Genomic DNA, 23,413 nt, shown 5'->3' with positions numbered 1-23,413 from the left:
CAAAACTAATGCAGATATTAAATTGAAACTTCACATGTGTCCTTGGGGTTATAAAACTAGTTGATAGAATCAAGTCCCATAACTCTGACTTGTATTTTGGGCAAATTAAGCCCCCTTTTGGACTTAGAAAATTCTGGTTAAAGTTTTGCGTGCAAGTACATACAGCTATTACCAAAAGGCATATAGCTTTGAAACTTATTTATTCTTTTCCAAGGTCAATTACAAACCTCACTGGGTCAAGTTCCATAACTCTTAACATGTATTTTGAGTAGATTATGCCCCCTTTTGGACTTAGAAAATCCTGGTTAAAGTTTTACATGCAAGTTACTATCTCCAAAACTAATGCAGATATTGAATTGAAACTTCACATGTGTCTTCGGGGTTATAAAACTAGTCGATAGCACCAAGCCCCATAACTCTGACCTTCATTTTGACCAAATTATGCCCCCTTTTGGATTTACAAAATTCTGGTTAAAGTTTTGCGTGCAAGTACATACAGCTATAACTAAAAGGCATATAGATTGGAAACTTATTTTTTCTTTTTCTAGATCAATTACCTACTTCACTGGGTCAAGTCCCATAACTCTGACATGTATTTTGGCCAAATTATGCCCCCTTTTGGACTTAGAAAATCCTGGTTAAAGTTTTACATGCAAGTTACTATCTCCAAAACTAATGCAGATATTGAATTGAAACTTCACATGTGTCTTTGGGGTTATAAAACTAGCCGATAGCACCAAGTCCCATAACTCTGACCTTCATTTTGGCCAAATTATGCCCCCTTTTGGACTTAGAAAATTCTGGTTAAAGTTTTGCGTGCAAGTACATACAGCTATTACTAAAAGGCATATAGATTGGAAACTTATTTTTTCTTTTTCTAGATCAATTACCTACCTCACTGGGTCAAGTCCCATAACTCTTACATGTATTTTGGCCAAATTATGCCCCCTTTTGGACTTAGAAAACCCTGGTTAAAGTTTTACATGCAAGTTACTACCGTATTTTGGTGTGTATAGGTCGCGGTAATGTACAGTCCGCATCTAATTTTTGCTCTGGAAATGGTCGGAAAATTTAACTTCTAGCGTATTAGTCGCAGTTAAATTTCGGATGTTTTCCCCAGCAATATTTAATATTTACCGGCAAAAAAGTTATGGCGGCGGCCATATTGATGCTGCGGACTGAATTATTATCAGAACCTGATTGGTGGAAATCGGACTGTGTTATTTTCGTTCCCAACCGTTTCGTACCAACAGTAGTATCGGTGACAGACTACATCAAAGAAAAGCGGCTTTTTGACACTAATTGGCAGCAGACGTCTGTTATCATGCAAGTTTAAGTGTGAATTGTTTGCACAGCAATTATAACACCTTTCCGTGTCATGTAATTAACCGCGTTCTTTTGATTCTGAGTAAAAAGATTAACAAAATATCTCTTTTTGGATTTTTTTCTTTTTTTTAAAAATCAAAAGTAAAAAATAATCATTCAAGCTTTTTAATACACTAAGAATTAGTATAAACAATGTTTGGAATGGAGGACGGATCTGTCCGGATTTTATCCAACCCGGAGTACATGTCAATGGCGTCCAGTAAAACGAAAGTAGAAACAAACGTAATTCAGACTGCAAAGACATCTTTGAATTAAAGTCATTCGTAATTTTAATAGTCTGTATGGGTTATTTACGACATATTTGATTGAAAGTAACCGCTATTGGTTGAAAAGCCGCCGATATTGATATTTTTTATCCATTTTGTTCGTTCGTAACAGATGCACGTAATTTTGCGAGAGCTACGGTCAGAAAATTGGCCCGAAAAAAAAAAACTGCTGGCAATGTTCTGTCGTATAGGTCGCAGGAACTTTTTCAGGCAGCAGAATGGGTAGAAAAAGTGCGACCTATACACACCAAAATACGGTATGTCCAAAACTAATGCAGATATTAAATTGAAACTTCACATGTGTCCTTGGGGTTATAAAACTAGTTGATAGAATCAAGTCCCATAACTCTGACTTGTATTTTGGGCAAATTAAGCCCCCTTTTGGACTTAGAAAATTCTGGTTAAAGTTTTGCGTGCAAGTACATACAGCTATTACCAAAAGGCATATAGCTTTGAAACTTATTTATTCTTTTCCAAGGTCAATTACAAACCTCACTGGGTCAAGTTCCATAACTCTTAACATGTATTTTGAGCAGATTATGCCCCCTTTTGGACTTAGAAAATTCTGGTTAAAGTTTACATGCAAGTTACTATTTCCAAAACTAATGCAGATATTGAATTGAAACTTCACATGTGTCTTCGGGGTTATAAAACTAGTTGATAGCACCAAGCCCCATAACTCTGACCTTCATTTTGACCAAATTATGCCCCCTTTTGGACTTAGAAAACCCTGGTTAAAGTTTTACATGCAAGTTACTATGTCCAAAACTAATGCAGATATTAAATTGAAACTTCACATGTGTCCTTGGGGTTATAAAACTAGTTGATAGAATCAAGTCCCATAACTCTGACTTGTATTTTGGGCAAATTAAGCCCCCTTTTGGACTTAGAAAATTCTGGTTAAAGTTTTGCGTGCAAATACATACAGCTATTACCAAAAGGCATATAGCTTTGAAACTTATTTATTCTTTTCCTAGACGGACTTCTGTACAGACTTCACAGGAGGGGCATCTGTATAGACTTCCCTAGAGGGACATCTGTGTAGACTTCCTTAGAGGGACATCTGTATAGACTTCCCTAGAGGGACATCTGTATAGACTTCCCTAGAGGGACATCTATATAGACTTTCTTAGAGGGACATCTATAAAGACTTCCCTAGAGAAGGAAGGGCATCTGTATAGACTTCCCTAGAGGGACATCTGTATAGACTTCCCAGGAGGGGCATCTGTATAGACTTTCCAGAAGGGGCATCTGTGTTGACTTTTCTTGGAGGGGCATTTGTATAGGTTTACCTGGAGGGACATCTGTATAGACTTCAGTTAAGGGAAATCTTTATAGAACTCCCGGTAGGGGCAGCTCTATAGACTTTCCTGGAAGGACATCTGTATAGACTTTGTAGATCCCATCCCATCTTCTGTTCATTTCATTTCCCCAATACCAGGATCATCAACTTTATCCCAAAATTGTTGTGACCTTATCCTGATTTCTTCTTGACCCACTTTAAATACTTAAACAAAAATGGTGCTTACATGCTTAATCAAAAATGGTGCTTACATGCTTGTAAACATTTTCATTTCCGGCATTTTGTCAAGTTTCAATCATTTTTTGCTGTTTATTCCACTTCACCTCCTACACAGCTCCCAACCTAGTAAATTGGTTGTCATACTATATTGAATTGTCTTTTGTGTTAAGTCATTCAGCCAATTTAAATGGTACTACATGTACTTAAATTTTTATACCAAACTTCTGTTCCTGTCCTAGAGTTGCCACTAGAGTGATGAAAAATATGACCTCAAAACTTCATGGTTAGTAATGTAATATCATTTCATAATGAAAGTTTCTCAGAGAAATAATGGCTGTTGAAAAAAAGTATATAGATAGGTTACATTTGCAATTATTTAATGAAAATACATGCACGTGTATACATGCTTAACAAGAACATATGATAGGGATTTAGTCTGTATCATAATTATGAACAGAAAATATTTCTGTGTGACAAAATTGCATTTTAGGGTGGTAGGCTTTTTTCTCTGTGAAATAGTTATGAAATAAATTATATAAAAATGAAGTTTTGATAATAATTTTTAGTATCTGTAAATATTTAGAAAATATGCCGTTAAGAATATACATGCAAAAGTCTTGTTATTTCAATTATGCCAGACATATTGAATGACACTGTGAGAAATTGAAGGTAATTCAGTAAACTACTATCAGCTAACAGTGTAATTAGGGCTGCAATCAAGTTGTAACTTCAGTAATATATGGGCCATGAAATCAATTAAAGTCTCTTTAATCATTTGTCTTAAACAGATATTTTAGTCATAGATTTATATTTGAAATCTCTTTATAATTGTAATGTGCATTGAAATGTCTGTCACGGAGATTGATTGGCAGGTTCAGAGGTGTAATAATATCTGATAATGTATGAATAGACATGCTATATTGAGGTTCATTCATGAAATAATAATTGTAAATGACTTATGAGTCCGTATTTGACATTGAAACTGTCCGAATGAAAAAAGTATGGTTCACAAATTCTGTGGGAAGACATTTTTTAGTGAAAATCAATTTTTATGATAAATTCAGACAATCTGGGGCATTGTAAAAAGTTAAAAACATTTAGTTCTTAAGAATAAGAATTTTAGCTCACCTGAGCATTTTGCTCTCTCAGATTTTGTGATTGTTTGTTGGCTAGAAAATTGAAATACACAAATGTAGAATAACCTTTGAATGACTTCTTCTCATGGACCACTGGACATATCATCACCAAACTTGGTCTGTAGCATCATTGTAAGGCCCCCGCTCAATTTTGTTATTATTTGAATAATATGTTTAACATGATAATTATAAATTTTGATAAATATGTTTTCTTTAACTTTGTCAAAGGTTGCATGATTATTTAAATTTCAGGTTTGGAATTAAATTGAAGTCAGATGTTTTGATGGTTGGTTAGGACACCCAGGCTCCAATGCAGGTATTCAAAACATAATAGGTTAATATTAAATATGAAACTGAGGTCATTTTGATTAAGAAAAATCTTTTTAAACTCTACTATTTGAAGAATCAAGAGGGCTATTGCACTTGCCTCAACATAGGCATCTGTGTTGCTTAACTTTTTAGCTCACCAGAGCACAAAGTGCTCAAGGTGAGCTATTGTGACTGGTCATTGTCCGGCGGCATCAACATTTACTTTGTGAACACTATATAGGCCACATTTGTGACCCAATCTTTATGAAACTTGGTCAGAATGTTAGTCTTGATGATCTCTAGATCAAGTTCAAAACTGGGTCATGTTGGGTTAAAAACTAGGTCAGTAGGTCAGATCAAAGGAAAAGCTTGTGAACACTCTAGAGACCACATTTGTGACCCAATCTTTATGAAACTTGGTCAGAATGTTAGTCTTGATGATCTCTAGGTCAAGTTCGAAACTGTGTCATGTAGGGTCAAAAAGTAGGTCAGTTAGTCAGATTGAAGGAAAAGCTTGTGATCACATTTTTGACCCAATCTTTATGAAACTTGGTCAGAATGTTTGTCTTAATGATCTCTAGGTCAAGTTTGAAACTGGGTCATGTGGGATCAAAAACTAGGTCAGTAGGTCAGATCAAAGGAAAAGCTTGTGAACACTCTTAGAGGCCACATTTTTGAAACAATCTTTATGAAACTTGGTCAGAATGTTAGTCTTGATTATCTCTAGGTCAAGTTCGAAACTGGGTCATGTTAGTTCAAAAACTAGGTCAGTAAATCAGATCAAAGGAATAGCTTGTGAAGATTCTAGAGACCACATTTGTGACCCAATCTTCATGAAATCTGATCAGAATGTTAGTATTGATGATCTCTAGGTCAGGTTTGAATCTGAGTCATGTTGGGTCAAAAACTAGGTCAGTAGGTCAGATCAATGGAAAAACTTGTGAACACTCTAGAGGACATAGTTGTGACCCAATATTTATGAAATTTAGTCAGAAAGTTTGGCTTGTTGATTTCTAGGTCAAGTTTTAATCTGGGTCATGTGGGTTCAAAAACTAGGTCACTTGGTCAAATCAAAGGAAAAGCTTGTGAACACTTTAGGGGCCACATTTGTGACTCAATCTTTATGAAACTATGTCAGAATGTTTGCCTTAATCATCTTTAGGTCAGGTTTGAATCTAGGTCATGTGGGGTCAAAAACTAAGTCACTGGGCCAGATCAAAGGAAAATCTTTTCAACACTAGAGAGACCACAACTTAAGTTTGAAACTTATGAGAATTAATCAGAATGTTTGTTTTGATAATCTATAGGTCAAGTTCGAATCTGGGTCATGTGGGGTCAAAAACTAGGTCATCGGTCAAATCAAAGGAAAAGCTTTTGAACACTCTAGAGGCCACAGTTGTAACTGAATCTTTATGAAATTTAGTCAAAATGTTTGTCTTGATGATCTTTAGGTCAAGTTCAACTCTTGGTCATGTGGGGTCAAAAACTAGGTCAGTAGGCCAGATCAGCTCTGGTGAGCGATGTATAGGGCCATCATGGCCCTCTTGTTTTAAAATAAAATCCAATATCTTCTTCATTACCCAAAATATTCAGTTGAAACTTGCTGTTTATTGTACATTCGTGTGACAAGATGCATAACTCTACCTACAGTTTTTTTTTCAGAGTTATGCCCCTTTTTAAGTTAAGAATTTTGGTTAAAGTTTTTCTGAGAGTACCATACCGTGTTTTAACTATTGCAGATATTACGTTAAAACTTCACTCTCATCTCTCGGGTAATGACATAAGGTTACAGCATCAAGTCCAAGAACTCTTACACGAGTTTTAGCAAAATGATTTCCCTTCTTGGACTTAGAAAATCTAAGTTGAAGTTATGCATACAAATTGCTCTCTTCAGAGTCAGTGCAGATATTTAACAGAAACCAAGTACAATAATTGAGGTGGATTAAACATGGTGAAAGGTGCATGTCCCAGAATGCAGGTTAAAGTTTAGCTTGGAAACTATTATCTCACAATACTGATGCAGATAATTGGTGGAAATTTCACATATATGCGGGGGTTCAATTTCAACAATTTCAACAAGATTACCGCATCAAGTCCCATGCATTTAGACAACGTATCTATTCTTACCTATTCTTAAATAGAAAATCCGTTTTACTGGTAAGCCTTTGAATAGTTGAGCATGCTTTTGTTATAATTGGATTTGTTCTGTTTCTTTTAATAAGCAGTTACTGTTTTAAAGTTTACCCATTAGAAGATGTTAATTCAAGTGATGGCACATCTCTTGATCTGATGTTCCTAGGTTGATGTTAGGCTAGCAACATCACTGACACACATACACATAAAGTAGAGAGAATGCAATGTATCTTAAATTTTTAATATTCAGAAAACTGTTCCCATGTTCTATGAATTAGTCCAGGAATTATTTTACAAGAAAGATTGTTGATTTTTGAAAATGAATAAATTATTAGTCCCCTACTGGTTGAAAACCAGTTTCGGGGACTATAGGAATGCACTTTTCCGTCATTCCGTCCGTCCGTCCGTCTGTCCGTCCGTCCGTCCGTCTGCAATTTCGTGTCCGGTCCATAACTCTGCCATCCATGAAGGGATTTTAATATTACTTGGCACAAATGTTCCCCATGATGAGACAACATGTCATGCGCAAAACCCGGACCTCTAGCTCAAAGGTCAAGGTCACAATTGGAGGTCAAAGGTCAAAAGGGCTTTTTTCCTGTCCGGTCCACAACTCTCCCATCCTTGAAGGGATTTTAGTATTACTTGGCACAAATGTTCCCCATGATGAGATGATGTGTCATGCGCAAATCCCGGACCCCTAGCTCAAAGGTCAAGGTCACAATTGGAGGTCAAAGGTCAACAGGGCTTTTTTCCTGTCCGGTCCATAACTCTCCCATCCATGATGATATTTTAATATTACTAGGCACAAATGTTCCCCATGAGGAGATGACGTGTCATGCGCAAAACCTGGACCCCTAGCTTAAAGGTCAAGGTCACAATTGGAGGTCAAAGGTCAACAAGGCCTTTTTCCTGTCCGGTCCATAACTTTCCCATCTATGAAGGGATTCTAATATTACTTGGCAGAAATGTACCTCATAATAAGACGATGTGTCATGCACAACTTTCAGACCCCTAGCTCAAAGGTCAAGGTCACACTTAGCAGTCAAATGTTAACATAGCATGAACAGGGTCTGTTTCGTGTCCGGTCCATAACTCTGACATTCATTAAGTAATTTTAATATCACTTAGCACAAGTGTTCCCCATGATGAGACGACGTGTCATGCGCAAATCCCAGACCCCTAGCTCAAAGGTCAAGGTCACAATTGGGGGTCAAAGGTCAACAGAGTTTTTTTCCTGTCCCGTCCATAACTCTGCCATCCATGAAGGGATTTTAATATTACTTGGCACAAATGTTCCCCATGATGAGACAACATGTCATGCGCAAAGCCCAGACCATTAGCTCAAAGGTCAAGGTCACAATTGGAGGTCAAAGGTCAATAAGGTTTTTGCCCTGTCCGATCCAGAACTCTGTCATCCATCAAGGGATTACAATATTACTTGGCATAAATGTTTCCCATGATGAGATGACTTGTCATGCGCAACACCCAATACCCTAGCTTAAATGTCAAGGTCACACTTTGAGATCAAAGGTCAAGAGGATTTTTTTCCTGTCCGGTCTATAACTTTGTCATGCAAAGCAGGATTTAGATATCAGTTGGCACAAATATTCCCCTGGATGAGACAACATGTCATGCGCAAGAACCAGGTCCCTAGGTCTAAGGTCAAGGTCATATTTAGAGGTCAAAGGTCAAATTCAAGAATGACTTTGTACGGGACATTTCTTCTTCATGCATGGAGGGATTTTGATGTAACTTGGACCAAATGTTCACCACCATGAGGCACCCTTGTTTTTAGAATAACGTCCCTTTGTTACTATAAATAGATTTTATTGTAACTTTTTTATTACTGGCGGTAGACAAAAATCGAGACCACTTTTCTGTGGTACAGCATGCATGTTACATCCAATTTTTAGGTGTATTTTGACCTATCTCTACCTGGTAAAGAGTTTATTGTGGACTTGTATTATATAGATTTTTTTTTTTTTTTTTTTTTAAAAGATTAATTTCCCTTTGTTGTTACTATAAATAACTTACATGATAACATTTTTATAATCAGCCAAAAAAATTCAATATGAAAACAACTGTAGGTTTTTATATATATAAATTTCAATCCAAGTGTTTTGTTATAACATATTGTATATATAGTACAATATTGTTTATACATCATTGACAGATATCAGTTCATTATGTTATACTGCAGTAGAGAAAATTAGGTGCCTTCCAGTAGGGGACTTTGTATTGCATGGCAATACTTCATTCACTTGTTAGAAATAGCTGTTATATCTGTGGTCACAAAGAAAGACAACAGTTACTCTTGCCTCAGGAATATATTTAGTGGAGACCATACTAAGTGTTCTTCGCATAGACTTTGATTTTTGATTTCTGTTACTATGCTTACATAAAGAAATCTAATATTGAAAGATCTGAAAAAATGGATTTCGTAATTTCATCAATTTTTGTACTGTGACAGTGAGCAACTTTAGCCCATCTTGATCCTCTTGTTTTAACAATGTATTTCATATTTTGTAAATGACTCGATTGGAAATAGCCTGTCTCTTATAGTACAAGACATCCAAGCACAAATGTTTGAATCTTTGGCTGGTTATTTTATTCTCCATGATGATTGATTGAAGAGGATTCATTCTAGGTAATTCATCCTCCCATTTCTGATTATAGCAGGGAAGTTGTCGGTTGGATAAGGTTAACTCAAATACTAGGGGCCTCTGGCCGCGTGGTTGTCGCTGACTTCAAATCACTTGCCCCTCACCGATGTTGGTTCAAGCCTTACTTTTGGCGTTGAATTCTTCTTGTGAGTAAGCCATCCAGCTGGCCCAGCTGGCTTACAGGTCGGTGGTTCTACCCAGGTGCCTGCTCGTGATCAAATAATGCACAGAGGGACACCTGGGGTCTTCCTCCACTATGAAAAGCTGGAAAGTTGCCATATGCCCTATAATTGTGTTGGTGTGATGTTAAACCCAACTCAAAAATGATGATAAACCAAACCGATCTTTCTTCAAACATATTACCTGATTTTGTACGGGATTGTATGCTTTGAAATAATAAAAAAAGTCATAAAAAACTGTTTGACAGGACTGTTGGTGTTTTGTGTAGGGCATAATGACACAAACCTTTCTTGCTCTTTTGCCCACAAGTAATTTGGTAGTATTTTTCCGTTTTTTGACAGTATTGCAATAAATGTCACATATTTTAGATGTAAGAAAACACTCGGACCTTGTTGTTCTATTTTATGCAATGAAAGAATTATAATTTCATGTTAGTCATGTTATGCATATTACATTGATTTATTTTAACCTCAGTTTGAGTGCATAGTAATATGATATAGGTATCACACAGTATAGGTATCACACAGTATAGGTATCACACAGTATTATGGCATTTTGAAATGTAAACAAACAAAAGAATAACAGATAAAGTCAGTAAACAACATTTCCGATGCAGACACTTATTCCTTGATGGTCTAGTGGTAACATGTTACTTTGAGAAAATAGGATGTCCATTTGACAGAATAGTACGTCACTCTGACAAGATAGTGTTTACATTGATAGACATGACAGCGTGTTTCTTTGAGAAAATAGAATGGTCGTTTAACAAAATAGTATGTCACTCTGACAAGATAGTAATAACACTTGACATGATAGCATGTTACTTTGAGAAATTAGGATGGTTGTGTAAGAAAGTAGTACGTCACTCTGACAAGATAGTATATATGCTGGACAACATAACATGTTACTTTGAGAAAATAGGATGGTCGTTTCACGAAATAGTACGTCACTCTGACATGCCAGACACGATAGCATGTTGTTTTGAGAAGATAGGTTGGTCGTTTAACAAAATAGTACGTCACTCTGACTAGATAGTAATTTCACTGGACATGGTAACATGTTGCTTTGAGAAAGTAGGATAGTTGTTTAACAAAATAGTATGTCACACTGACAAGAAAATAAAAACACTGGACATGATGTCATGTTATTTAGAGAAAATAGGATGGTCGTTTATGCCTTTGTCACAAAACTGTACGATGTCTGCACGGTTTTAAAAATTCGTACGAGTCCACCAATTTTAGAATCCTTATGATCTCTGCACAATGGTAGCGTCTGGTCACAGTACCTACGGGTCCCGTACGATCTTTAGAGGATGCAGTCATAGGGCATCCATACGGACATCGCAGACTAGTTGTGCGGAGCCCGCAGGGAGCTTGGCCGTACCTTGTACGGTGCTCGCGAACTCGTACGGCGCTCGCGCGGCACTTGTACAATGTCCACACGGTGTCCTTGTGACAAGAATAAATCAGTTCGGCAACTTCTGAAAAATTTGCATTTACAATCGTAGGATATCCATACGGACATCACAGACAAGTCGTATGGAACTCGCAAGGAGTCCGGCTGTACCTCATGCGATGTCCGTTGGCTCATACGGTGCTCGTACAGTGTCTGTACAGTGTCCCTGCGACAAGAATAAACTAGTTTTGCGACGTCTGAAAATATATCCTTTGGTAGCCACTCAGCTGATCGTAACGCCTTGCGAGCCCCGTGCGGACTATGGTACGGACATCGTACATTGATCGTGCAAGTCCCCTACGATAGTCATGCGAGCATCAGCAAGCCTCACAGTTTTTCAAATCCATGTGATGCCCGTAAGAGCTTCTCTGGGGGCTCTTGCGAGCTGCTCCCGAAAATCTCTACGAGCTAGTAAAGAACTCAGGAGCTCGGTGAAACATTTTTACCAAGTTCCCGAGTCCTCTACGAGTTCAAAAAATCCGCACGACGGTCGTAGGAATCAACGATGTCCATGCAGACGCCGGACGAGTTTGCCAAAATTCGACTGAAAACCTACTCCTACAGAGCTAGTAGCATTCTTTTGACCAGGGTATTAACAAAGTAGTACGTCACTCTGACTAGATAGTAATTTCACTGGACATAATAACATGTTGCTTTGAGAAAATAGGATGGTCGTTTACAAAATAATATGTCAATCTTACAAAATAGTACGTACGTTAGATATGGTAGCATTGTAAGTCAACATGATAACACAGTAATTAACAAGACATAACAAGGTCTTGAGAAGATACTACTCTAACTAAAGAAGATACATTTATGTACCTTGTATTCATCTAACATAAGACAGCTCTGGCGTTCCATACTACTTAGCTAAATGTAAGTGTTTTCATGCAGCTGCCAAAATGGAGTAACTGATGGTATCTCAAAGTTCATATTGTGCATTCAGTCATATGATAGCCTACTTTTTAACGACAGATGCTTAAATCGTGACCAGACACACGCTTCGATATGGATCAAATTCAGTAACTCTTTCTCTTGCACTTAATGATATCTCTTTTTGAATGAAGAATTTCAAATACTTTTTCACAGGGTACACAAGTCAAAAGTATTGAAATACAAATCATTCTTCCTGTGTGTTTTTACTAGCTCCTGTAAAAAAGTCAATACAAATTGCTGTGAAGAATGGGTTTATCTGACAAGTTTTTATGCCCTATGTGCATACGCATAAGACGCCAGAGGAATACAGTGTTTGAACTGTCCATTCATCCTTCAGTCTGTCTATTTGTCAGTATTTTTGTCACACTAGCCTTGTGTCCTCAACTTATACAGTTTCCTTCCAAATTACATCATCAGCATGTGTGCATGTTTTTGGAACTTTCATGTCCTATATTTTTCTGGAGTAATGGCTCTTTTTGTGCCCTCTCTTCCCTCTCCTCCGCAGATTTTTGGGGAGAGGTACTTAAAATATACCCATGTTCATTCAAATGAAACTTAGAAATCATTATTAAAGGTACTTGCCCACAGTGTGGGTGAAATTTTTCAACGTGTTCATGACTTTGAAAAAATGATAAAGTGGACGAAATTGCTAATCTTGTTTATGCTTAGGATTTGAAATGATCTAGTCTAATTGGTTGGCTCATTAGTTAGTGCACATAGCTTCCAGTCAGAAGATTGTAGGTTTGAATCCTGGGCACAGCATATGATTGGCCCAAGACAGTCATGACCTCTAAGGTTCAAGGTCAATCATTTTGCACTCTCAAATGATAAAATTGCCAACTCTTTCTACACTCCAAGAAACATAATTATGACATATTAACCCTCCTTATTATTGTATATATTAGCTTTTTCGGAACAGAAATACGAGTGTGAATCTACATTATTGTAGTCTTCCTGTAAATTCGCCCTCAAAAAAAGAAGAGAAAAAATCAGTACTTACTAAAATTAAGGGTAAGTTAAGGCAGTAAAGAGTTGTGTCCCTTGGACACACTGACGTATGAAACTGGTGTTCAGGGGTATTGATCACATTTAGTGAGAGCTCTAGTTATCTTTGATTCATTTTGTAAAATTGAGTGTGCAAAATAAAATGGTCTCATTATTAATTACAACTATAAATATTGAAATGCCATCTGATATATTAACAGTCTTTTATTCTTTTCAGTTTTGAAATTACTGAAGAAAAGAGAAATTAAACAGGTAACAAAGCTGCCTTTTCAGGGAGCAGTTAAATTGAAAAATGTTGACTTGACAAGTCTAATGTAAATACTGCAACATCAGGCTATTATTCTTCAAATGATTTTTCAGTACTTTATTTTAGTCATTGAACCTCATTGATTTGTGGGAGGATCACAATTATTTATGAATTGGGGAAAAAAATACTCTGTTGTGTATGTTTAGTATACAGTAATATAGTTCAGTTTCGAGGTCAGTGATGTTTTTGTACTTTTAATAATGGAATGGTCCGTTAATTAGGTAGTATTTTTCAATAAGATTAGTGGTTCTTACCTAAATAAGAAAATGTAAATCATGTTAATTTTCCTAATCGGCAGACCAGTGTATAAATTGAACTCTCAAACGTCAAAACTAAACTATATCATGTAATTTCATCAGCAAAATATTTACAGGTATCGTCAACATGAATTCATGGCTTTCAAATTTTAAACAAAAATTGATGGGAAATTTGTTTGTTTGCTTTTAATTTTGTGGATTTACATAACAGCATAAACCACTTCCAGAGAAATATGAATGATTTCTTATTGAATTAAAGAACCATGTTGTTGTTTGTATGCTGATTCACTGGCAGGACTAAACAAGTTCAGTAAATGCATTTTCAGTTTTGTCTTGCTGTGCTGTGGTTTTGTGTTTAGATGTTGTTAGTAATGGTTGCAAAACTACTGGTTCCATATCCAGTACAGTCTTTGTTCATATTAACTTCCAACAGTTTTTGCTATTCAGTTGAACACCATGTATTTGAGCATTATGCTAATTAGAAAATAGATTTAATTGTGTGCCTCAGTGGCAGATTGGCTGAGGTTGCAGACTTTGAATAGCTTACCCCTCACCATGGTAGGGTTGAATGTAGATTTTATTTAAGTAATACTTGCTTACAGAAGGTTGTGGTTCTACCCAGGTGCCTTCCCATGCATGAAATGATTCACATAGGAACACCTGCAGTCTTACTCAACCATCAAAACTTGCCATATGGACATAAAATTGCATCCGTTTTACTTTAACCCTTACTGGACAGTACCATTAACTGTTAAAAGGGGTGCTTACCAAAACGATACTGGCTGAATAGCGAACAGGTAAAACCAATTGTGTCCAGCATGGTAACAGTTAAACCAAACCAAACAAGAAAGTAAAATGATTCAACTGATGTTTTAATTTTTAGCTCACCTGAGCAATGCTCAGGTGAGTTTTTCTGATCGCTCGATGTCCGGCGTCCGTCGTCCGTCGTCTGTCGTCTGTCGTCCGTCGTCTGTCAACATTTAGCTTGTGTATGCGATAGAGGCTGTATTTTTCAATTAATGTTCATGAATATTGGTCAGAATGATAACCTTGATGAAATCTAGGCCGAGTTCGAAAATGGGTCATCTCGGGTCAAAAACTAGGTCACTAGGTCAAATCAAAGAAAAACCTTGTGTTTGCGATAGAGGCTGTATTTTTCATTTAATCTTCATGAATATTGGTCAGAATGATAACTTTGATGAAATCTAGGCCGAGTTCGAAAATGGGTCATCTCGGGTCAAAAACTAGGTCACTAAGTCAAATCAAAGAAAAACCTTGTGTATGCGATAGAGGCGGTATTTTTCAATTAATCTTCATGAATATTGGTCAGAATGATAACCTTGATGAAATCTAAGCCGAGTTCGAAAATGGGTCATCTCGGGTCAAAAACTAGGTCACTAGGTCAAATCAAAGAAAAACCTTGTGTATGCGATAGAGGCTGTATTTTTCAATTCTTCTTCATGAATATTGGTCAGAATGATAACCTTGATGAAATCTAGGCCGAGTTTGAAAATGGGTCATCTGGGGTCAAAAACTAGGTCACTAGGTCAAATCAAAGAAAAACCTTGTGTATGCGATCGAGGCGGTATTTTTCAATTGATCTTCATGAATTTTGGTCAGAATGATTGCCTTGATGAAATCTAGGCCGCGTTCGAAAATGGGTCATCTCGGGTCAAAAACTAGGTCAATAGGTCAAATCAAAGAAAAACCTTGTGTATGCGATAGAGGCGGTATTTTTCAATTGATCTTCATGAATTTTGGTCAGAATGATAACCTTGATGAAATCTACGCCGAGTTCGAAAATGGGTCATCTGGGTTCAAAAACTAGGTCACTAGGTCATATCAGGTAAAAACCTTGTGTATGCGATAGAGGCTGTATTTTTCAATTGATCTTCATGAATTTTGGTCAGAATGATACCCTTGATGAAATTTAGACCAAGTTCGAAAATGGGTCATCTGGGGTCAAAAACTAGGTCACTAGGTCAAATCAAAGAAAAACCTTGTGTATGCAATAGAGGCGGTATTTTTCAACTGATCTGCATGAACTTTAGCCAGAATGATTACCTTGATAAAATCTATGCCGAGTTCGAAAATGGGTCATCTGGGGTCAAAAACTAGGTCACTAGGTCAAATCGAAGAAAAACATTATGTATGCAATAGAGGATGTATTTTTCAATTGATCTTCATGAAATTTGGTCAGAGTGATTGCGTTGATGAAATCTAGGTCGATTTTGAATATGGGTTATCTGAGGTCAAAAACTAGGTCACTAGGTCAAATTAAAGAAAAATTTTGTGTATGCGATAGAGACTGTTTTTTTTTCAATTGATTTTTATGAAATTTGGTCAGGTTGATTGCCTTAATGAAATCTAGGTTGAATTTGAATATGGGTCATCTGAGGTCAAAAACTAGGTCACTTGGTCAAATCAAAGAAAAAACTTCTGTATGTGATAGAGGCTGTATTTTTCAGTTGATCTTCATGAATTTTGGTCAGAATGATTGCCTTGATAAAATCTAGGTCGAGTTTGAACATGGGTCATCTAGGATCAAAAACTAGGTCATATCTAAGAAAATGCTTGTTTTATCGCAAGAGACCAGTTTTTTGGTCCAATCTTAATGAAAATTGGTCAGAATATTTGTTTCCATGAAATCACTAGGTCAAACATGTTTTACACTGTTACGGAGTGTTTCTTAGGTGAGCGACCTAGGGCCATCTTGGCCCTCTTGTTTGTTTTGTTTTTTGTTTTTTTAAAATCTTGGTTCAATCAAATTCTATATTTTCATAAATAAGACTTTAATCCGAAGAAGTAGAACTACCTCACGGTTCCACTGGAGCTGATACAGCCATAGGTATTTCTATATAACTAGGTGGACCATGGAAAAATAGTGATTTATTCTATTATATGTTTCATTCAAGATTTTATGGGGAGATGTAAATATTTATAATTGTGTAGAAAATTAACCATCCGTATAATGTAAGGTTAGGAGAGGAATGTAACCATGAAAGAAGGATAAAAAGTAATCCGACATATTTCCTGTACCCGATATTGACAATTCAACCATGATCTAATGAGTCAGTAATATGTACCAACAATCGTTTCCTCACCCATTTCAATTTTTACGCTTGTTTGAACGATTGACTGTTCAAACTTGTAAATCGTTAAAATCATGTTGTAAATACAAAGCAAGGAACTATGGAGAGGACTTATATTGAAATAATGGTAATAATCTAAATTAATTGTTGGTTGGAATGAAATTTATTCATAGCTTCAGTTTGCTCCAACATTTCAGCTTCTATGTTTGATTGATTTGAATATCTTCGGAATCATGTTGTGAAAGTAAGGCAGATTTTTGTCAGAAACAAGGCACTTTGAAGAGGAAATATATTGAAATGTTAGTATCTGTGAAAATTGATTGGAATAATAGCTTTTGCTTGTATTTCGATTTTTTTTTGCGCTTGTTTGAACATTTATATACAAAGCTGTTAATCATTTTAAGATTATATTGAAAATGTAAGGAAATTGTTTGTTAGCATAAAAGTTATTGTGGGTATAGATGGTGAAAAAAACCTTCTTATGTTAAGATAGATGAAAGTTGAAATAATGCCGATATGATAATTTCTGAAAATTGATGGAATACAGTTTAAACTCATAGTTGGACTTGGGATCAGTAAACAATTTCCGGTATAGAGAAATTGTTACTGATGCTCAATATTACTGTTTGAATCGGTGTACAGTTTGATGCAGTTTATAGTTTAGTATAATTTATGGTTTGATACTGTTTAAGAAATGATATATCCCAAACAGTGATTTGTCATTGAATAAAATCATTGTTTGGAGTTTAGATGCGAAGGATATAATAATACACAGCTAAACGACAAACAAGGGTTTTATACATGAGCAAATCACTGTTTGAGATATATTATTTCGATTCTAACACGTTATCAAGGATTATTACGTACATCTTTGACGATATCCATCAAATATGTGTCTGATTTCTGCTGATTTCTTTTCCAGCGCACTGCTATGCCGTCTAATGCTATGACGTAATAATTGTGACGTCAGAAAAATGAATTGTTGAATAATAACACACAGTTTTCAATCTTCTTTGTTTAATAGAAAAACAAATCGGGTCGTGTTAGAATTAGGGTTTGATATAATTTATGGTTTGATACATTATAGGGTTTGAACTGTTTGATACAGTATATGGTTTCAAACTGTTTATGGTTTAATACAGTTTACCGATTGATACAGTTGCGGTTTGATACATTTACTGTTTAATACAATTTATGGGTTGATACAGTTTATGGTCTGACATAGTTTATGGGTTGATACTTTCACTGTTTGATACAGTTTTTTGTTTGATACAGTTTACAGTTAATAGTTGATTCATGTTATTTTGTTAAAACCCATAGCCCCAGCGAAACATGTTGGTGCTGTGGAACTCACTTGAACAATCCAGGGCCTTCATTTTCCGCTTTTTCAACAGTTATTTTAGTTATAAAATGCTTGACTGTCTGGTTCCTGGATTCTGTACTAGTACTTACTTGTTATCCACAAGTAACTGACAACTACCTGGTATGCTTCTGTTAAATTGTCACAGATAACATAATAATTTTGCTTCTTGATTCATAGTCACATGCTCTACCTTTTGGTGGCTGAATTTTTTTTCACCTTTTCAAGACAAACAACAAAAAAAGAAATTATGAAAAAATGTTTACTAGATATGTGTTTTATGACAGAGTTTGATTCAGTTTCTCATTTAATTAAAAGCTGCAGAATAAATTTATTTATCTTACGTATTAAATGGCCGTGTGTGAGATTGCAGAAATATGTGACAAATTGTGAAATCTAAAATGTCTTTAATTATTTTGCATATCTTTATTAAAATGGTGAAAACTGTAGATCCTGTAATAATCAGAAGCAGTTTATCATATCATACACTAACTGAACAGAACTGAGGTACTGCGAAATCATTTAATTTATGCGGACACCTAATTTCATGGTTTTACAAAAAAATGGATATTTCATGGAGATATAAATTTGTGGATTCCAGTTATTGAACTTTACATTTAGCCTGCTGGCAGCAAGTGATTTTGCCTTTGCAACCAGTGCAGACCAAGATCAGCCTGCACCTCTGCAAAGTTCGCTATTCATTCAGTAAATTTTCAGTGAACACCCCTTTGAATAATAAGTGGTACTGGCCAAATTGAATGATAGACCAGTCCATTTTAGAAATTTAGCAGGGTAAAGGTTAAAATTAATGGAAATTTTACTTGTTCATTGGGATTAAATTTCTTAGATTGACTTGACCGACTAACCCTAGTCCTCCATGAATGTCAATGATTTAGCAGTATGTCATTTGTTAAATAGTAAATCAAAACCGGCATGAAAAACTAATGAACAGTTTCCTTGTTAGCCATCTCAGAGTGAAGAAAAAGATGCAGTTCAGTCAGGCAGTTGTCAGATGTCAAGTGGTAAGCAGACGACAAAGGGTCATTGTTTTAGCAGAATTATAAGATTATTGTTGCATTATTTACTGATGGTCTCTTACCTTTTTATACCACCATATATAAAATATATGGGGATATATTGGATTCAAACGTATTTATCTTTTGATCCATCCATCCGCCCATCCGTCATGTCCATATCATCCAAGGTCAAGGTCACAGGTGATTTATAGTAAACTAGCTTAACTTCATGTTCACTCCCTATCTTCTTAACCACTTGAAAGATTTTCACAGAACTAGCATTATTTAACCTCATCAAGTCAACATGCAGAATGTACAACCCGGGAGACCAAACTCCAGCGCAGTGATCTCTCCCTTGCCGCTTCGCTCATTGATCACTGCCAACACAATGTTTTTAGCTATAATTCAGCTAAGTGGACTTCTTTTAGTTATATGATTATTTAGTTTTCGAAGTTTACACTTCTTTTAACTTCTTTCTCAGGTGAATGTTCTATAATGAAAAAAAAAATGATTTTGAATGAAAATAGATATTTATTTACACGGCCGCTAAGTATCCTGAAACGAAACTGAAAGTAAACAAACGAGTATGTCGACGTTGATCTTTGACGCGGTTCACTATTATAATGCTGCCATTTGACCCAAGCCGAAACAGATGGAGGCTTTTGAATATTTTCCTGCTGGCCAAGATTTGTTATTGTCAAAAGTTTGGTATATCATAATGACATATGAATATATAAGTTAATTTTTTAACCGATCTGACATCAAGTGATGAGCCATGGTCACGTGAATGTTGTGGTGGCAGTGATCAATGAGCGAAGCGGCAAGGGAGATCACTGCGTTGGAGTTTGCCGGGAGACTAGGTTAAAGGTCAAGGTCACACTTACAGGTAAAATAGCTTAATTTTATGTCTGTTCCAGATTGTGTAACCTGCTGGGAGGACTTTCATAAAACTAATACCGGTTGTTTATCTCTTACAGTTGATGTGCAGAGTGCACAGTTTGGGTAAGTAGGTTCAAGGTCAGAGTTATACTTAGATTTAGTGATAGCACTAGTTTGTCAGAGTTTCATCAAATGTGGTCTGTGGCGTCACTTGCATCCAGCTTCCTTAACATTTGTTTAAAAGTTTTTTTCCCCGACTACTTTATGATAGAGATGACATGAGTTTGATCTTTTAGGCAGTACTTCTATAGAGAAAGTGTTGGAAGAACACTGGTCACATGACCACAATATTGTATAAGAAATATTGCAGAAAAATTATGTTGAGCCATGCCAAATAAACAAAATAATTCCAAATTAAGGCATTAAACAAAATTTTGTAATTTTTAAAATTCAAAAGTTTTTATGGATGTGTCATGAAACATTCAGTTAAAAGCTATTTTATTATAGTAGCAACTTACCAAGATACAAATCTGTGAATTTGGCAGCTGATAGAGCCTTTTAACAAATTATACATTCTTTATCAGATGACGAAATCTGGCTTTATGTACATTTTAATGTGACTTTGGTGATGTTTTGACAATAATCGGTGAAAGTGTTATGATAGTATCTCACTGTAGCGAGATATTTTTGTCAGCCTGTTGCTCATTTTGCCCTTATTAAGATTCTGGGGACCGGTAACTTGTGGTACCTATTGAAAATACTGAGTGAAGACCTTTTCTATTAAAATTTCAAAAATATCCCCTCTTTGTACAGAACAAATTTTTGAGTTGGTTTGCAAGCATTTGCAGCTTTTATGTCTTTCAAAAAAATGGAGTGTTTGCCTTTGTAATAGATTTTAACAATTTTGTACATTTGTACAAAGTAAGTATAATTTCCTAAGAACTTTTTCAAGGAATATAAGCTATAGATCTTTATTTTGATAAGTGAATTTTAACAGTCATTACCACTAGACAGGTATTACTTCTGACATGAAATAGTAATAATGATTTTTAAAAAAAAAAGCGGTGAATATTGGGCAGAGCGTTTATTATGGGCTTTGTGATATACTGAATTTTCAAAACTTAGTTTTTTAGATATCAATTAAAATATAATTATGTATGGGATAAATCCTGGCTAATTAAAATTTTGTCATTTCTTTATTAAAGAGAAAGCTTATTTTTGTTGTGTGTGTGACATGAGAAAATTATGACAAATATGCCAGATACCCGGGATTTGTGGACTTGTTAAACATTTTTGTTTACAATCTGAAATTGACCGCGGCGATGATGACCCTATTTAAAGAGTGTATTTACTATCAGGTTAGCTTTGGTTTTATGATGTAGGTTATCTATATTTACCTTGTATGTATTTGTTATTGTCATATCCACTACAGTGTTCATCTGCATATAAAATTATGTAAGAATTGTGTCGTATTTGTGGTTATCCGTATGATAGAAAACTGATAGATTTTTCCTCGGTTTTGCTTCAATTTTTTTTCTTTTATAAAAGAACAAGGGATTATGATCCTTGCGAACTATTGTTGATAGTTGATACTTGGATGTATTTAGTGTGGTATTAACAATGTTACATTTGCGTTGAAAGAGGATTTTGTGAAATTCAAGGTTCATCTCAGAGTAATAAACTTAAATGACCATTAGGAAAGGATTTTGCAAAATTTATGTGAGGGAAGAATGTAGGTAAGAATCATATGGTTTATGACCATTGCAAAATCACTTGTTTATTATAAATATGCTTCAAAGCATTCATGCTTTTTTTGTATGCAAAATATAGACATAGATCTGCCAGGGAGCTCTTTCTTTGGACACTGGCACAGAATTTGCAACAAGTGTGGGATGAATCTGGACAATATTTTTCATGTTATTACCTCCACTGGTTAAGAAAAATGTCAGAGGACAATGAATGCTTCCATGGAGATTCTGCATAAGTTAAAAAGCGTTTTTAGGGGAAAAAATGCTAGTTGGTTTCACATTATCTGGTACATTACATTGAAAAATTAACAAGTAGCCTAAAAATACTGCATGTTTGGCATGAGAAACTTGACACGAAATCACAGGTTTTTTTTCAGTATTTTACTCATCTGTATAAATATTTTACTGTTCTGCACATCAAAACAAACTTAACCTTCTTGTTTTCCCAACGACACCACTGAAGTTATCATTAAGAAATGGGGCATGATCTATGAAGGGCCTCAGAAGGTCAATTTTGAACTTTAGATTTAGAAAGATACTATCTAATTAACAGTTATTTGTACAAAACTCAAGATAATGCAGCCACTGACAGAATGTAATGTTCTTCAAGAATTTGAAATTCAAAACATAAGTATCTAGTAACAGCAAAAAGTGTCATGCATTCGCAAGTTGGTGCCAGGTTCAAATGCTTTTTTTGCAGCAAATTTTTGCAGTTTTTCTCACTTGTTACCTCTTATCTCTCCCCCACCCTGGCCCAATCAACCCCCTCCTGTAATCCATTCAATTTTGATCATCATTAAACAGTGCAGTTTTTTTTTTTTTTGCTTTCTTACTTTACTTTACTGTGAGGCAGATTGGGTTTCAGTTTATATTTTCACTGTTGGCCTATTTAATGCACAAGGTGACAGAATCTTGGTTAATTATTCCAGACTGATGGTACTTTTACTGTCAATTTTTTTTTTCATTAGGCCTGTGTAAATCATTCCTAAGTTGTAAGTCCACACCGACCAGTACAAAAGTAACATAGATTTTGTATGTACAGTTTATAGACACATCTCTAGCCTTGAAATTGTATGTACTAGGCTTTTTCAGAAGTTGCTTAATTATAAAATTGTGTCCCTTGCACCAAATTTGGGACCACCACAGGGATCAGCATATTTATAAGGGATCTGTAAGGTTGATTTAATAGTTAAAATTATTTTTAAATGACCGCAGTATTCAGACTGGTAAGAAATCATTTTAGGCTGGCCTTATGCAGTATGTTGGTTAATTTTAAAGATAACCTACATCACCTACTGTTTGGTTGTACACTACTTTCAAAGGGGTTAAAAAACTGTTCCTACAAAAAAAAATGTATTGTTTTGCAGTTTACATGTACTCTCAAAAGTCAGGCTTTAGAATGGTTTATTGAGGTCAGTTCATAAAATTGTCATGCAGCTAAAATCATTTTAAAGAAGTTCTGACTGTATTATAAATTACAATGAATGGCTTTGATAATAGCTAATGCTGCACGTGCCATTGGTATCATTGTCTTTAAAGCTTTTGGTCCGATTTTAGGTGGTCAGTCTCATTTGAGTAACATTTTTGACAATTTTCATTTTTAGCATTTTCTGTAGATTTATGAACAAACAAAAGGTCCATTTCATAGAGTTATATCCTTGTTAGAAATGTATTTTCTACTATTTTTATGGAAATTTTGGAAATTTGTAGTTACTCCCCTTTATCACCAAAGTATTGAAAAAGCGGACTATTTTTATTATTAT

The 23,413-nt window shown here is 35.5% G+C and overlaps 1 protein-coding gene across 6 annotated transcripts in view; it reads left to right on the top strand.

The window, feature by feature from the left end:
- The window catches only part of LOC123531610 (transmembrane protein 98-like), a 57,073-nt gene that overhangs the window by 6,685 nt on the left and 26,975 nt on the right, over positions 1-23,413 (top strand). Inside the window, exons 2-3 of one of the 6 annotated variants that reach the window (XM_045312724.2) lie at positions 4,563-4,626; positions 13,209-13,243. The exons of 1 other annotated variant lie outside the window; for it this stretch is intronic. The gene's annotated coding sequence lies outside the window, so the exon portion shown is untranslated. Of the gene's footprint in view, positions 1-4,562; positions 4,627-13,208; positions 13,244-16,637; positions 16,775-16,833; positions 16,947-21,349; positions 21,639-23,413 lie in introns of those variants that run through there. 4 more of the 6 variants (XM_045312723.2, XM_045312728.2, XM_045312729.2 and 1 more) reach the window with 4 other exon arrangements.

Source organism: Mercenaria mercenaria, chromosome 11 (genome assembly GCF_021730395.1).
Source record: "Mercenaria mercenaria strain notata chromosome 11, MADL_Memer_1, whole genome shotgun sequence".
In the NCBI taxonomy this organism is placed as follows: domain Eukaryota; kingdom Metazoa; phylum Mollusca; class Bivalvia; order Venerida; family Veneridae; genus Mercenaria; species Mercenaria mercenaria.
This window is presented reverse-complemented; position numbering and strand designations above follow the sequence as displayed.